The following is a 15,782-nucleotide window of genomic DNA, read 5'->3' as shown; positions in this document are numbered from 1 at the left end:
ACTTCCTTACCAGCATTTCTCTCAGAGGTAAATGATTTTACTCTTGTTAACTTAATGCTGACAACTGCGAAATCCTTCCACTAAACAAACTCTGCTTTTATGCTGACATTTCATCTTCTTATTTTCACTGGAATGCAGTTAAAATTAAATATCTTGGACTATGGTTTAATCCTTCTATTAGAGATATGGTTGTTTCAAATCTAAACGAATTACTATCACTTTTAACTACTTCCACGTCAGTTTGGCACCCTTTATTTTTATCCTGGTGGGGTAGACTCGACTCTATAAAAATGATGCTTTTTCTGGTTATATTGTTTTATTTATCCAATATTCCAATTAATATTTTAAATCTTTCTATAAAAACATATATAGTACTCTTTTGAAATTTTTATGGCAGAACAAAACAGCTAGAATGTAAACTCAAAAAACACATCGGTGGAGTCAATTTTCCTGATTTTCACTCCTATCACACTGCATTTTTTCTTAAACAGTCTTCTTTTCTACTGTCTGATAATGGAACTGACTCTAACCTTTACCCTCTATGGGTAGATATTTTAAATGCTCTTTTCACCATTTTTTTTTTAAGACTATGGGGCATATTATCAATAAACAGCGTTAAAATTATCGCTGCTTTAGCGGCAGAAAACTGCAGCTAAAATGGCGATAATGGGCTTGATAATATGCCCTTGGGGATTCCAATAGAAGCCCATGTTCTGGTGTCAACATGGGCTTCTATGGGAATTCTCCAGGGCATATTATCAAGCCCATTATCGCCGCTTTAGCGGCAGCTTTCTGCCGCTAAAGCGGCCGTGCTTTATAATATGCCCCACAGTCTCTCGTTCTCCTATTCCGTTCTCGCTATCTCTTCCTATTCTCAAAAACGCTCGTATTATCTTCCAACCACTCTTCTCTTCTGCTCAAGATGACCGTACACAATTCTTAAATTCATCAATTTGGTATCATAAGAATATCAAACTTAGCAACAGGTTTATTTTCTGGAAAGATTGGTTATCTTATGGCCTTAAGTGGACTCATCAGCTTTTTCAGGATGGTGTTTGTATTCCTTTTTCAATAATGCAATCCCGCTTTTCTCTTCCCTCTTCATACCAATCCGAATATATGTCTCTGATTGCAGTTGCTCAAGCCTCCTATAACACTTTAACTTCTGACCGCATACTCACCTCTTCACCTCCTACCACAAAATCGTTTTTATGTAACTCCCTCTCCACATCTTTAATTTATAAAAATTTAATGGACATCCCTATTACTGGTGACAAATCACAGGTGGAATGAAGTTGGGAATCTGATTTGGGAGAATCTTTTCCTATTCCAAAATGCAATAAAAGCTGGACTAAAGTAAGGAAGTCTTCTAGAGCAGCCAAACACTACTCAAACTTTGTTTTTTATTTATAATAGACTTCTCATCACTCCAGCTACATACTATTGACCCTGCCATCTCCTCTATGTGTTGGTTCTGTACTGTCCTCTTTGCAGATCTCAAGCATATGTTATTTGAATGCCCAGCTATTCATACTTTTTGGACCCGAGTTTGGCAACAAATTAATTCTATTTTTCATACTCCAATTCCTTTCTCTCTTTCCCATATTTTTAGGTCGAGCCTAGAGCAGTGGGCATGCGCTGCTTGTGAGACTTTTAGTAAGGGGCTTCAGAAAGCTCACCAAGCTCACAACATGCTCGTGCGTGTTTTTTTGTTTTTCGCACAGGCTATTGGGCTTTGCGTGCATCTTTCTAAGAAAGACAGCACACAATTGGGCAAAGGCGGGTGCATGTCCCCCCTTTGCTCCGCCCACGGCCTATTGCTTGAGGTTACCCGCAAAGGCACCATCTGTTTGGAATTATCATGCCCAGACACGGGCGCGATAATTCAAAACATATGGCTTGCTGTGGCGCATGTGCGCACCACTTGCGGGACGCTGCAGCTGCTTTCACTTTTACCGCCGTGTTTTGGGTTGTGTACCATGGGCAGTAACAATGCACACTGGTGGTTTAAGCTATGGTATTGATCATAGGCTGCGTGTTCTTTCGGACTGTACGTCATACACAGTGAGTGAACACTTCGCTGCCCCTCCAGTGCGTGCAGCAGAAAGAGTGCGTGCAGCAGAAAGAGTTCGCACTGGGTTCATATATCATGCTGATCGGTGACTTCATAACCTTTTCATCGACAGCGAGGGCACACACTTGATGTCAGGCGTGCATCGCATATACAAACCAAGTCTACCATAAAAAAATGTAACGTGAACAATGCAAAAATGTTTTGATTAAGGAATATAAGAAAATGTTGACTTGGTGAAAAAGATAAAAACTTTTCTTTTGTGACTTAAAGGAGAAGCCATTTGCATAATTTATCTGGCCACTTCCGACCTCATCGGGCCTTACTGAAGGTGCACATGTATTCTAAATGACTTGTACGGCACTCAAAGCATTGTGTGAACAGTGGGAGTGTTCACAAAAAGGGAATGGATGAGACCGCTGTCCAGATCTGACAGGTAAATGTATGGGCTTGGTTTTTGGCTGTGTGTGTGTGTGGCCGGCTTTCAAATCTCATTAGGTCTCACCTACACAGCGCGCATGCGCTGATAGGCAAAAAGACCTTTTGAAATCGATCCGGTTTTGCAGGCAAAAACATGCACGTGTTGCATTGCTTTGAATGGCAACACGTGCACGTTTGGCAATTTCATTGCGAGAGCGAGCGGCGCGCTCGGTTCTGCAAGGAAAGCGGTGCCTGCTCTCGGCCGCACTCCCCTCCCACCCCCTACTTGCGCGAGGCACGCGCGCTTGTTTTGTGGGCTGTGGCCTACTTTACGACCTGTTTATCAAAACGTTAAGAAGTTTTAAGGACAGACATCTCTTCTATTTGGGAATGCGGATCACAAGCGTGATTTGCTTGAAGATCACAAATTAAGACAGTTGAATTTTCACACGACAATCGCAAATAGATATCTGCACTATACAGACCCCCCAGGATTTCGCGATTTCGCGATTTGCTAAAAAATCGCAAAATCGGCACTTTTGTAAAAATGCCGCGATTTTTACAAAAGTGCCCGCGAAATCCTGGCATCCTGGCGGCATCCCACCCCCATCCAGCAGCAGGCAGCAGATCACGCGCCTCTCTTCCTCTTCTATTGTTCTATTGGGCCAGTGGCTCTTGCCACGGGTCCAATAGACCAATAGAAGGGGGTTAAGGGGGGGTCCTCACAGCAGGCAGTGCTGACGACTCGATGACGACGCGACTCACCTGGTCTAGAGCGGCGCTGCTGGTCTGGATCGTCATTGTATCGTTGTCTGGCTGGTGGTGGATCGTCGTCGTCGTCGTCTCGGGAGGCCCAGAGGCCCAGGTAAGCTGCTGTGAGCTGGGAGGCGTCTCTCGCCCTTAACATTTGCTTCCACAGGCAATAAAAGTGAAGGATCGACCCGTGCTGGCCGCCGCAGCAGAAGGGCTGTAGATTGTATATAGTTATACGTTGCACTCTGATTCAGGGCCGGCTTTAGGGTGCTGGCTTCCTGGGGGCTCCGTCAATTAAAGTTTATTAGGCTTTTGAAGCACCTGCCGCAGCGTTTCTTTCCGCGAGCAATGGCCAGGCCTCACATAAATGTCAAGATAACTCCTGTGATTAATTATCTTCCTGGATAGAGATCAGCATTTTGTGTAGTTCAGGGTTTGACTTGGGTGAAGTTAGTGCAGAGGGTTCTGTGCCTGCTGCAAAGAACGTGTACCAAGTAGATTACAGAATGCGTAGGATGTAAACAGATCAGCAGGTTACTGCTTTCAAAAGAGACATCCTTTTGTTACTTGCAATTTATAACTTAAAGTCCTAATATAGAACAGCGAGCTATTACCTTTCATCCCAGAACTGCATACACACCGCAAAGTATACATTATTAGAACATTGATTGATCCACTTATTTTAACTTTACAAATATCTTTAAAATATCTGTGTGTATATAAACATGGACCTGACCCATTAAGGCTACCTGACCAGCATGTAAACCCCCCACTTTTAATCAGCATCACCACAAAAGGCCCTAAGCCATGCCCATTTCTTATAGCCATTTACAAAAACCTAAGGCCTACCAACAGGTCTGGCTCGCTACCCACCTTTCGCTGAAGAGGCCCTATATCCTCTTGGCCTAGCCCTAAATGTCACTTTACCCTGCCCCGTCTTAAACCACAACCAATCAAACCCTGTTTTAATCTGGCACCCAGGGCCGGCTCTAGGGCGGTGCGAGCGGTGCTACCGCACCGGGTGCTGGCTTCCTGGGGGCACCATACTTGCAAGTTTATTATGTTTTTAAAGCACCTGCTGCCGGGTTCCTTTTCTCCGGCAATTACCAGGCCTCACAAAAATGTAAAGTTAACTCTTGTGATTAATGTTCTTCGTGGAGAGAGATTAAAGTTTTGTATAGTTAATGTTTTGACTTATGTGAAGGTAGTGCAGAGTGTTAATATGCCTGCTGCAGAAACGTGTACCATGTAGATTACAGAGTGCATATAATGTAAATAGATCAGCAGGTTTTCTGCTTTTAAAAGAGATGTCCTTTTGTTCTTTGCAATTGATAACTTAAAGTCCTAATATAGAACAACGAGGTATTAACTTTCATCAAAGAGCTGCATACACACTGCAAAGCAAACATTAGAGCATAGATTAATGTTGCAAAAAGGGTTTCTTTGGGTAGAAATCGATTCTTTTTATTAAACAAAACTCCCAACTATGCTGTTTATGTCCTATTTTTAGTCTTGAAGACAAACAAAGTCTCTACATTGTAAATAAACCAAATATACATAGCTTCATGGTGTTAAATAACTCAAAAAACAAAGAGATCTGTGTTTGTTGTAGGATAAACTGCCAAAGAAAACGCCGCTAAATTGCCGCTAAATTCCCATATTTGTGCCGCTAAATTTCCATATTTGTGCCGCTAAATTTGCTAATCCATGCCGCTATATCCTGGGGGGTCTGACTATACAGAATACAACATTACAAAGCTTGCAGCAAAAAGCATTTAAACAACAATTTTATCCATATGGTCCTTGACAAACTCAAGTTTTCGTCCAAGACACTGTAACTGGAAGGCTGCAAAATATTAGTACTTCACCCTCCAATTTCTCATAAAACGGAATAGGACCTCGCTGCGGTGTCAGTTATACGATTATATTGCAGTACCTGTGGAAAATGAATTCCTCTCTACCCAGTATCGTTGTCCTACCCAGTGTGTTTCCGTTCTCGCTGTACCTAGTGATGTGTGCCACACACACTTGTGTCGTTTATCTGCGATGCTTGCAAGGGCTCCCTATTTACTCCGTGCATGCTGTTGTGCCCTATGTATTTTAAAAGGTTTTTTTCTTTTTACCCATGTATTACTGTACCAGTGTCCCTCTCACCCTCTACGCATGGTTGCATCTCATGCCAAATGCGGAGCCCCTATCTTTGTATCCACAGCAGTGTTTAACAAGACTCACCCAGTTGAAACTGCCATCCTGCCTCGGGAGTCTAGCTATCACGTGATTTTTCAGCTGAGCCAGAGTACCTCGTCAAGCAGGCAGCTTGTGTTCCACGCCTCATTCTCAACCAGACAGACTCTCTGAAGCCGAGCTTCATATACTATGGAGGAGGAGCCGCGTGCCAGCTCTCTCCTCCTGGAGCCCCGCCCCGCCTCTAACTTGTTCAGCTGTCAGACTAGAAAGCTTGATTCTCTAAACTTGTGGTAGGATAGACAGCCGGGGACAGGCGGCTGATAGGCTACGTGATTAGAAAAGTATTCTTCGCCTCTAGAAAACAAGCATCGGCAAAGCCAATAGGTTGTGCTTATCAGAGCAATTGGCTTTGCAGCACCCTGCCAAGTTCACGCATCAGAGGTTTCACTATTGTATTTCAGTGTGGTGTTCTGTGTCACCTCACTAAAATGCAGAAGTCGTGCATTTGCACCACCTCCTGTTATCACAAATGCCAACAATGCATTCTAAACAAGCATTGGCATAGCCAATAGGTCTCGCCTTTGAGACCTTATAAGTATTTAGTTATGCAGCACAATATCCTTGGTGCAACAACATCAACTGTTGCATGGCTAAACACTTATAAGGTCCCAAAGGCGAGACCTATTGGCTATGCCAATGCTTGTTCTAGGTAGCATCTCCGAAGTTTGGTCCTCTCATGTCACTGACATTCGTGTTATTGATTTACTTATAGCTGTTGTGTTTCAGCAAATCACTAAGTCATGGAAAGATGCCTCTGCTGTATCTTTTCAAGCATGATGGTATGGCGTTTGCTACAACCATAGATTAGATAGGGCTTATGTACACCCAATCATGCTCGCTATTAAGCGAGATATACTTTGGTTACCCGTTACTGAGTTCTTACATGTATCAGCTACTCTACCATCTGCACATAAACCCCTACTCTGAGGAAGTATCCAAACCTCCCTGACTTTATAAATACTGTTGCTTTTATTTAACGTAGTAGGATCTTTCATGCATAACTATTGTTTTTGGCTTATAATAACTTAAATGGACCTTACCCTACCTCCCCTCTCCCTTTTTTCCATCTCTCTGTCCCCCTATGTTTTCTCCCTCCATGAGCTCAAGCAATACTATACTATTTTTACAAAAATGTGTTTTGATTATTGTATTATATTTTCTCTTTTTACCAAATAAAATTCCTTTAAACTAAAAAAAAATCAGCAACTTCAATCAATCAATCAATCAATCATAACATTTGTATAGCGCACTACTCACCCGGAAGGGTCTCAAGGCGCTTGGGGGGGAAGGGTCCGCTACTGCTCGAACAGCCAGGTCTTGAGTTGTTTAACAGCAATCCGATCGCACGGCTGTGCGAGGCAGCAGCGGGGGGTCAAGGGTCCCGGCACTCACGGAGGGAGCTGCGCTGTGTGTGGAGCGACCGGCCCTGCAGGCAGGGGCAAAGGTCACTTAAGTGCAAGCTTCAACAAGAACGAGCTATCGGCGGTCCTAAGTGGCCCTCATGATTAGGATTGGCCTGTTATAACAGAATGCCGTCTCAGTGATCGGTTGGGTTGGCCAGAACGTGCACCATGATTTAATGAATCTAAACCCAGCTTTGGATTCAATCTAGCAAGACTACACACTGTTTTAAGCTACACTTCCCCCATAATGACCATTTGTGTTCTTAATCATTGTTCTACCCCAGTCCGTGGGTTACCGGATTGCCCCCTTTCTTCTGAATCTCTACAATTTGCTGTCGGGCCTGATTTGCTGTCCTCGGAGAAGTACGTGGAGACACAGTCCCAGAATAGAAAAAAAATCTCAGTGAACAGAAAATATAACTGGCTTTAGAAAAGCAATCACACTGCCTTCCAAACAATACATCTAATGCCACAGTATAATGTGGGCAAGTGAATGTCGACTTATTGGCTCCAAATCTTCCTTCCACCTTGTGGCATTCAAGAGCTGACAAAAGGCAGGCCAAGTGCCCTATATACCTTTGTGGAAATTCCAATTAGTCTTCATAATGCCTATGGCATTTTACTAAAAGACAAATGTGCAAAACAAAGGTTTTCATCAGGAGCCATTTTTACACAGTTCTTACTATGGTTACCCTGGACACCCCACTGTTTACAATGGTGGGCTCGCTAAAGCTATAGTTCGCTCCCAGACTTTAGTTTGCAATTGGAGGTACGGTGGTTTATTTTATACTGCCTCCACTGACTACATTCCTTGTTGTGGCTGAAGCAGAGGTCTTGAAACTGGGGTCGGGCCCCCCTGGAGGGGCTTTAATTGATCCCTGGGGGCGTCAGACACAGGCCAAGAGAATCATCATGTTGATAAAAAGAACAGCGCTGCTATAGGCCACTCTGTAATGTGCCATCACCTACATCTTGTGTCACTCATAGCCTTGCTAGGAGCAGGTATCAAAGGGGGAGGGCCTTCAAATGAGCTTTAAGCCCCTCCCCCTGATCCCCATTTCAGATAAAAAAAATCACACTGTGAATAGTTTTACACTTTACTAAGACCAGGCTGCCCGTAGCATGTTGGCAACCATGTATTTTATTGAATTTTTAAAAGGGATAATACAACATATCTGCAATATTCAAATATGGTTAGGCATATTTAAACATATTTAAACATCGCCAATTTTCTAGAATAATTGTAAAACATATATTGGGCGATTGTTATTTTATTTTTATTTTTTACATACACCGGGTGTGGCACGGCATTGGAAAGTTTGAAGGCTTTTAAAGGGTGCGTCTGGAAAAGAGAAATGCTATATTTATGTGATGTTTGGATGGCTTCCTTTACTGCTGTAATTAATAAAAGTGGCCACTGGGAGGCAGTGCTGTCTTTCGGGCGACAAAAGGTTATCATGGTCTTGTCACTTGGAAGGAACGAGGCAAGAGGAGGGGAAGAATGAGAGGAAATACAAAGCGTAAGGGGTGCGTGATGACGTAGGGAGATGTGAAAGAGCCGGAGAGGGGGCGAGCTGACACCTGGCCTTTTGTTTCGGGACTGGCCTGTATTTTTCTATTTCTGCTACTAAACAAAATAAGCAAAAGCAGCGAAGTGGGTATTTTCTGCCTTTTGAAGTCTAAACCCAAAAGAGCGAACAGCGAAGAAATCACTTAAAATTAAAAAAAATAAAAACTGCCTATATGACATCTAACGTAGCTGCTAAGTTGTCAGACTGCTTATGGGTGAAATGTCAATGTTTTGTGTCTGCTTATGTGTGAACATATGATGGTGCTTTTCTGTTATTAAACGCTTTGCACAAACATTACATTAATTTGCACTAGTACGCGAAGATACATAGTGTGATTTTCACGTTACAGCTGACCATAATTAATGTAGGCCTCAATTCGAAAAGGCTCTTGTTTGCTGAACTGCTTTCCTGTCTATTGTGTATTTTTCCGTTCTTGTTACTAAAGCCAAGCTGAATCAGCCAAGGTTAATTAAAATGCATTCTCTTGTTTAGTTTTCGTGTGAATGTCAACATCCTCACCGAATTGTGTCATCCGGATGCATATATTCAGCTTAAGTTCTTGCAGCAGAGACTTCACTATGTGGGAGCTGGGAAGGGGACCTCAACCATTAGTATCTTAGGGGAGAGGATGTGGTCTCACAGCTAGACTGCCGACTTTGGAGCTGGAAAACCAGGGTTCGAGCCTCGGGGTCGACTCCACGTCCTGTGATTCTGGGCAAATCACTTACTCTCCCCACACCCACCCAAAAAGATGAATGTTTAACGTAAACTGGTGCTCATGTAAAGCGCTTCAAAACCTTCAGATCGAGTTTGCGCTATATAAATCTGCAAAAATAATACAAATCTCAACATGTTTGATTCTGATTGGTTTACTTCATGGGAACTGAAGGGAGTAGCAACTCTCATAGAAAACATGATTCAAGTTATGTATTGCTGAGCTAGATGAGATGCCCTTTCCACTCTCCTGGGCAGATTCCCTTCTCACTTGCTTGACTGGATCTGTAATGCGCTGTTAGAAGGTGGTTCTGACACTATGGGCCGCCCGGATTTTTGAGCACCTAATTGTAGAGCTTTTACTGTGGGGGAGCCTCATAAGTTGGGACTCACCCACAGTGAACTCAGGATGTAAGAGACTGCATGGGGATTTTACTGGTGTTCCCCTGGCTTGACCAGGCCACTGCGCAGCAGCTGGAGTAAGGGACACCGGGCTGGTTACATGCAGACACGTGTGCACATGCGTGTGCACACGTGTACGGGCTGCACAGGGGAGATTTCTATCGTGCGCAGTCCAGGAGCAGCTACAAAGTGAATGGTGTGGCAGGACTTATGCAGTATTGGGTGGTGACCTGGAATAGGCTTTATACGCTGGAAAGAAACATGCCAGGGAAAGTCAGTATGTTTTACTGTGTTTTCACTTCATTATTCCCCTAAGGGAATGTGGGGCCCATGGCTAGATTAACTTCCGTTAGGCCTAGAGATTCCAGACACGCACTTAAGTCCAATGTAGCGAATGTGAAAATAAGTATTCTGCAGAGTCCAAAGTCATATTTGTACTGCTTTTGGGTCATCCAGAACTGTCATATTTCTCTGAGCCCGCCATGGCCAGACCCAGGCTGAGGGCTGACCTCAGCTGGATGGATTGGTAACCTTTCTTCCACAAGCGAGGGCCTCCTCTCCACGAAGAGAAGATGGGTGGGGCTACAGGCCAATCCATCCACCGCTGTTGCTGGGTGCCAGGCACCAGGCTGCACCAAGGAGGGAAGGCAACTTGGGGGGAAGGTGCTTCCGAGACATGTGGCCGAGACCCGGACGACACCATTTTGAACAAACCCAGAGGCTGGACAAGAAGGAGGGAGCAGGGGCAGGAAAGTGATGTGTCGCTGTTTGATAGGACCAACAGGGACTTCCTGCCAGCCCCCTACTCAACTTTTAAAAAGTGCTTGCACAGGAAGAGAGTCTCTCTGGGGTGTGGTCTGCTGAGGGTGAAGGTGCTGGAGCCTGGCGCAATGGGCAGTTGGAAGGAGAGACCCCCTGACTGCCCCCAGGACCCTATCAGCACCAGAAGAAGAACCCAGGACTGGTGCACAGAAGCAGGGGCCTCTGCGCAGGGAGAAGAGAGGTCCAGAAGGAGAGCCTGGTGAAAGGCTGGCGCAGGGAGCCAGTGAAGACAGCACCCTGCTGTATCTATCCTCTCAGAGACCCAGAGGGCAGAGGAGAGTGTTCCCAGTGGCTGGTAAAGAGGAGCATGAAGCGCCCCATAATGCCTCACCAGGCATTTGGAAATCTGCAGTTTTGGTGCTTTGTGGCCCCCAGAGGAGGGGGGTCACCCTCACTTGTGAAAAGGTGCTGGGGGAGCTGCTGGAGAAGTGCAGTCTTTCCCCCCCCCAGCACGAAGAAATCTGCTGTTTTGGCGCCAGGTGGCCCCAGAGGAGGGGGTCACCCTCATTGGAGAAAAGGGGTGCAGGGGGGCTGCAGGAGCACCGCAGCCTCCCCCAGCATAAAGAAGAACAGTCCACCCATAAGTTTCACGGGGCATCTGAAAGAATAACCCCTCAAGGGCTCAGCCAGCCTTTAACACCTTCTAGGCTGGAACTTATGTTCCACAGCGGAGGGTGTACTATGAAGTGCATCATGGAGTGAAGGGCTGAGTTGGGGATGTCTGGAGAAGGGCATCCCCTGGAGGTGAAGTGGTGTAATTGCACCGAAATGCGTTTACTATTGGTTATTTCTTTTTAGGTGGACTGGAAGTCACATGTGTAAAGTGAAGTACCTGTGTAAGGTGATGTTAAGCTAAATGGAGTTATGTTGCTGGACCTTCCTGCTAGGGGGTCTGGCTGTATTTATGTAATCCCATGCTTTTACCTGTGATTCCTTTTAAAGTGAAGAGGCGCACTGCAGGAGAAGTGTAGTTGCCAGGAGTACTTCTTTTGAAGGGACTGTAAGTCACATGTGTAAGGAGATGTCATAAGCCAAGTGGGGCTATGTTGCCAGACAGTCCTGCTAGGGTGTCTGGCTGTATATGCGCAATCCTGTGATTTAATCTGTGATGCCTTTAGGGGCTGTAATTGCAATGCATTCAAATGATCAACCAAGGTGATGAGTACTGTCATTCCAAAGTGTGCATAAACAGGGACTCTTGCTGCTGCGCTTAGGTGAAGACCCCAGACTGCTAGCCCTTAAGATATAGAAGTGCATACTTTATGGTCAGTAGGAGATGCTCAGTCAGGGTCATGGGTCACCAAGGCAGGTTTACCCCTTTTTAATGCTTGTTGAGGTAATGGGGTGGGTCGCCACTGGGATGGTGCCGGTGCGCAGGGCCCTCGCTCCAGGTTATGTTCAACTATCTGCATTGGGGGCAAGTGGATGTGCATACATGGGAGTGGTGGTACTAGACCCCACCCCCCCCTTTGCGGGAGGGGTGGAGATGTTATGCAATGTCACAAAGTAATTCCAACAGCTTATGTATATTTGTAAATTGGTGCATAGTATTGAGTAGTGTGTGTGTTTAATAAATGTACTCTTACTTTTATAAAGCAAAGTACAGACTGGACAATCAATTATTGAGTGTTATTTTTGTACACCTGCAAATGGCGATTACTAGCCCACACCACCTCCCTTGAGTAAGCCTCAGACTGCTCTGCAACGCTACCCTCTGAGAGTCAGGCGCTACAATTAGGTTTTTGGTTCCCAGTGAAGGACAAATGTAGTCATGTTATTTGTGCAGGCCTCACAGATGCTGCCTCGTTTTCCAACATTGGTGGCTAGCGGCGGGAAACATAGTATCCCATTCTGGTGTGCATTTATAGCATTTGATAAGTCCAGTTTTGCCACACAATACCTATGCAGTAATGAGCAAATGGAAGAGCGCAAGTCTCTGAGAAAGGTTCAACATTTTGGTTATGTGAAATAAAGGTATGGGAAAGGAAAGCCCCGCACCCATATGTGTCATGTGAAGTTATGATGGTTTAAATGTAAGCTGTATTGATATGACCACGCTATGTTGATTATAATGTGCTAGCGGGATGGTGCTTTCCAGGAAATGATTGCATACAAATGTTCTAAGCCATATTGTACACCTTTGAACCCTAACACTACATACACTACACCTGCATGAGGAGGGTGTCTCCTCAAGAGATAGGGACAGCAACTGATACCTACATCACAGGTGGGGGTGTAGGGGTGGATTGACCTTCAAGGGGGACAGGAGAAGTAGGGGTCCTGGGAGGTTCCCGCGCTTTTTAAGGGCAGGGAGGGTTTCCACAGGAGGGGTCCCAGATATCTTTCCCCCACTAGAAGTTTCTTGCTAATGGCGCAGGCTAAAACCAGTGGAAGGGTGGGGCAGGAGGTTTCTTTACCCCATGTAGTAGCGCCCAAGGGGTTCCCATGGTGGGGGACCCCAAGAAACCTTTCCCACTGTGGGAGGAGGGTGTGGTAGAGTTGAGTGTCCGGCAGGTCCCCCAGGTCAACTGGTGGGGAGGTGAGCAACCCAGGGGTGGCCGCTGGTAGTGGGTGGCCCCCAAGGAGGGTAGTTCTTTAGTGATTGTGCGTAGTGGTAGCCCCTAGGTGGGCTAGGTAACTGACCCAGTGGAGATCTGAGTGGGGGCGATGTGCTCCCTAGTTTCCAGGGGAAGGGTTAGTGGTGGACCCTGAGGTGTCGGGGTCGGGTGGCCGGTGACCAGTCCGGTAGGTCCGGTGGGACTTAAACCCCAGGACCAGGAGCTGGTGGAGGGAACCTGAAGTGGTGGCTGGGGCGATGCCTAGCCGGTAACCAGTCAGGAAGGTCCTGTGGGACTTGGACCCAAGGACCAGGAGCATGGGGGTGTTCCCCTGGCTCGATGCAGGAGGTGGACTTCTGCAAGGTAGTACCACCCTGGGCACAGGTGGAGCCCAGCTTAAGTGAAGGGACCCTGTGTTTCCCCAAAGGGGTGGTTCAGGCCTAGCCGGGATCTTTAGGGTCCCTGGCTGAGAGTGGTAGTACTACCCTGAAGGCAGGTGGGGCCTATCTTAAGTGAAGGGACCCTGCTCTTCATAAGGTATGGTGCAGGCCATCCAGGGACCATGTAGGTCCCTGGGCAGTCTCCCAAGGCGCTGCAGGGAGACCGGGGAGAGCCCTGAGAGGTGGTCCTGGGTCTAGCTAACTCGGGACCCACAGGCTCTCTAAGGATACTCCGGGAGGAGAGCGCACCTCTCGGAGGGAAGGGTACATAGGCCCTGTTCTCGCAGCGGAAAACAAGGAAGGGGTCTAGGTTGCCAGGGTAGTTTCCGGGTGGAGCTACTGACGGGGGGAATGAGCTGTAGGATGTCGGATGAGGCACCCTCAGTGTTCCTCCCTGGCACTGCCAGTGTGGTGGTGAGGCCGGTCTGAGGTCCTATTGTTAAATGGTAGCGGCAGTTTCAGTCGATAACCTTTTAAGTATTTGCCCGGCGGTAATCGCCTCTCATACCACTCGATAATTTACCAATGAAAGAGGCAGGCGCCGGAGACTGGAAGGCAGGAAACAAAGTTTTATTCCGTCGGAGCAGAACACATCAGATCAGACAGCAAGGTATCGTCACGAGGTGCTCTAACTGCATCTCTGAGACCTGGTCTCTTATACACTGGTTTATTGCTTTATTACACATAGTACATTCTTGAGATTCCCTTGATGTATGGGGGAATATCCCCTGAAGCCCCGGTTCAGATCCGATCCCACACATAGATACAGTAGAAGTTCCCACCCCACCCACAGTAGGAGATGGCTATTGCGCAGCAGGGTATTCCGTCAATTCCCGGGGGTGTGTGTGACCGGTCGGGTCTCAGGGGGTAGGGGCTTTGATCTACTGTAATCCCTTTGATGTGGGGTGTTTCCCTTACAGTAGGGGCAATAAACTGCATCCGCAGGGCTAGGTGATGGCCTGGGACCAGTTCGGACAATGGGGCGCAGAGGAAGGGGGTTATCAAAGGAGAGGCATGACCATGTATGGGTTGTCGGTCGGAAGTGGTTCCGTAGCAGGGTCGCGCAGAAGGAGAGGGTTTATGGCCTGTATGAGAGAGCGGGGGTGGCCGGCGCGCGGGGGATGCTTGCAGCGTCAGGGGAACGCGCTGGCGATTGACAATGAGAGAGTGGGGTGCCTAAGATGGCGGCCGTGCATTCGCTGTGCGGGGCGCTGGGGAGAGGCAAGATGGCGCAGATAATGTTCAGTTTGTAAGCTAAATTTCCACAGTCCTCCCTTTTAACATATCTCGCCAGCTTGTCTAGTTCGGATTTATCCCCATAATACTACGGACCTCCACCTCATAAAGGGCTTTCATCCGCTCTGTTTCAAAGTTCAAAGTCTTAGGGCAGATGCAGTTCATAAAAAGCGAACATAAAGGTGGCAGACACTGAATCCCCAAGCAACATCCACATAGTATCACAATCGGTATTAGGATAAATGAAAACAGCCTCCATCCCCAACTTTTAATAGCGTCCCAAAACCAACTCCCCAGCGACCATTCTTCTTGCTCTTGATGGACCTCTGTGGACAGTCTGTGGAGGTGTTCAATTGCTTTGTAGACTGAGGGTGAGTTATCTGGTACGTAGGTACAACAGCTGGACCCAATGATGCGGCATGCTCCTCCATGATCAGCCAGAACCACATCTAGAACGAGGCGGTTCTGAAGGGCCACTAAGCGGACGGCCTGGAGCTCGGCGGTGTTGTTGGCGAGGGCGCCAGCCGTAATGTTCATTGCCGTTTCGACTGCCTGGGTTAAGTGGCGGATGGCACGGCTGTTTGCCATTGGGCCCCAGAGTGGAACAAGGCCTTTGACTGCGTCCATGAACTGTGCTCCGGTGGAGTCGGCCTGCACAATGTCTTTGGCCCGTTTCTGTCGGTGATGGTTTGCTGGAGCCACATACGTCGGAGGAAGGACAAAGGCGATGTAGCAGGTGCCTCCCCAACCTTTCGGGAGCCAGGTGTAGGCCTTAGTACCACAGACGAAGTACATATTCGGGGAGGCAACAAAGGAGGGTGGGTCAACTGAATCCAATGTTTGGGTGATGAGGCAGGAGCTGTGGCCCACCAGCTGTGCCCCCAGGCCTTCGAGGCATACAGATCCAGTGATGTTGATGACGGACAGGGCCACTGTTAGGGTGGCGGCCGTCCGTTTTCGGAGGTAAGAGAAGGTGGGTCTGGCTGGATTGTTGAACACTTGCATTTCAACTCGTTCTTTGGCAGGGATGTCCATGTGAAAGGAAGCGTTCGATCTCAGAGGGCAGAAGAGGGCGGAAGTTCTACCAGTTTTGTTCATCCAGAACCCATGGTAGAAGTGTGACATGGTTCTGCCGGAAGTGGCAT

The sequence above is a fragment of the Triturus cristatus genome, chromosome 7 (assembly GCF_964204655.1).
Source record: "Triturus cristatus chromosome 7, aTriCri1.1, whole genome shotgun sequence".
NCBI classification, from domain to species: domain Eukaryota; kingdom Metazoa; phylum Chordata; class Amphibia; order Caudata; family Salamandridae; genus Triturus; species Triturus cristatus.
The sequence above is the reverse complement of the archived record's forward strand: the minus strand, read 5'-3'. Positions refer to the sequence as shown.